The sequence below is a fragment of the Monodelphis domestica genome, chromosome 1 (assembly GCF_027887165.1).
Source record: "Monodelphis domestica isolate mMonDom1 chromosome 1, mMonDom1.pri, whole genome shotgun sequence".
Taxonomy (NCBI): Eukaryota; Metazoa; Chordata; class Mammalia; order Didelphimorphia; family Didelphidae; genus Monodelphis; species Monodelphis domestica.
Window position 1 is genome coordinate 60,479,525 of NC_077227.1, and position 1,821 is coordinate 60,481,345.

Consider the following 1,821-nt stretch of genomic DNA (forward strand, 5'->3'; position numbering starts at 1 on the left):
GTGGTGGTGATATGAGTGGGAAGGAGCGGTACTCTTCCAGAGATGTGGGGCCATTAGAAATGACAAGATTTAGCAATCCAGGCTAAGGTAGTGCATCAAGTATTAGACATGGAGTTGGGAGGATGTTGGTTCAAATCCCATTTTTGCCTTGGAATAGCTATATGGCTATGGGCAAATCAATCAGTTTTGTGTATCAGGAAACTCTCTGAACAAGTGGAAGAAAATTCCTCCCAAAGGACTCTAAGGAATATGAAGCATTTTGTATACCCTAACTCATTCATCCCTTGCAACAAGAAATTAGGAAGAGAGGGAGGGCAGGGATTTTTTCTCTCAATTTTGTAGAGCACAGGAAAAAGGAAAGGGCTAGGCATTTATATAGGGGCAGCTTGGTGTAGTGGATAGAATACTGGGCTTGGAGTCATGGAGATTCTTCTTGTGTTCAAATCTGGCATCGGACACTTATTAGCTGGGTGACCTGGGCAAGTTGCTTTATTCGGTTTGCCTCCGTTTCCTCTTCTGGAAAATGAGCTAGAGAAGGAAATGGTGAACCATTGGGAATCTTTGCCAAGAAAACCCCAAATGGAGTCATGAATCATCAGACATGGCTGTCACAACTGAACAACAAAAGCCTTACATAGAACCTACTATGTGCCTGCAGAAACTTTTCAGGGTTCTCTCATTTGATTCTCCCAAGGACTCCAGATCTGTTGGACCTTTCATTCTCCATTCTCACTGGAGCTGATCTGCTTCATAAGTGTTTTCTCCCCCAGTGGAATGTGAGTTTCTTGACAGTGAATGCTTTCTTGTTTGTTTGCTTTTTCTCTATGTAGCCCCATCACATAGTACAATGATGCTATGTCAATGTTAGTTATCTGCAACATCATAATCGGCAACATCATAATTACTCTATTATTATTGGTGATGGTGGTGGTGTCTGAAGGCATTTCTAACCAGAATCTCAGTGGCCTAAATGATTAGGGGATGGTCTGGGGCCCTTTTATCTGGCGTGACATTGTCATGATCCCTGATGTGGACAGCATCTTGATGACATCTTCTCCTGGAGGGTCTAAACATTTGCTTCTGGGGCCCTTCATCTGTTCCTTCCCTTCTCTACTTCTCTCATCCTGAGTCAGAGTGGTAAAATGACATAAGTTGAGTCCATTCAGTTCTTGAGATAGAAGGAAGAAATCATCCAACAACTTAGAAAACCCTCTCCTGGGCCCAGCTATTGATGGGGAATAAGAGTCTTGGAGTAGGAGGTTCGTTCCCTGGCAGCCCCTTTAGGTGACAATGAGCCATCTGTTCAGGGATGCTGGGCCTAAAGAAGGATTTTTCCCAGCCCACCTTAATTTACTCTTTTCCTCTTTCCATAAGGGCTAGTCTGGCTAAAGCTCTAACTAGCAACACCTGCACTTGGTTGGCTCCCATTGATTTTGCAGCTGGGTTTTGGCTGGGGAGTCTAAAGAGCTGCCCCTGGGGGAACTGGGAGAATCAGCCAAGCAGACTCAGTCTCTGAAATTATGATTTTATGCAAATAGCCCTGGAGAGGGAACTTGAGATTTATATTCTCACTATGGCATAAATGACTGATATCAAAATCTTTCTGATATTACTCATGGAAATCCCTTTCATTTTAGTCTCTCTGCTGGTTCCCTTTTAAAATGTAAATATTCTTGAGAGTACATGAAACTGGGCATAATAGATGGAAAGCTAGTTTTAGAGTCAAGAACACCTGGATTCAAATCCCACATGAACTGCACTGATTGTGTGACCCTGGGCAAGTCATATAACCTCTCTCAACAGTGCTCTAAGACTATAAAT

At 43.1% G+C, this 1,821-nt stretch overlaps 1 long non-coding RNA gene across 1 annotated transcript; it reads right to left on the minus strand.

The window, feature by feature from the left end:
- Nucleotides 1-467: 467 nt before the first annotated feature.
- Nucleotides 468-1,066, minus strand: LOC130458805 (uncharacterized). Its single transcript, XR_008918192.1, has 2 exons — nt 646-1,066; nt 468-528 (listed from the first exon to the last, which is right to left on the minus strand). It is a non-coding gene; the product is annotated as an uncharacterized LOC130458805 (long non-coding RNA).
- Between the last annotated feature and the right edge of the window lie 755 nt (nt 1,067-1,821).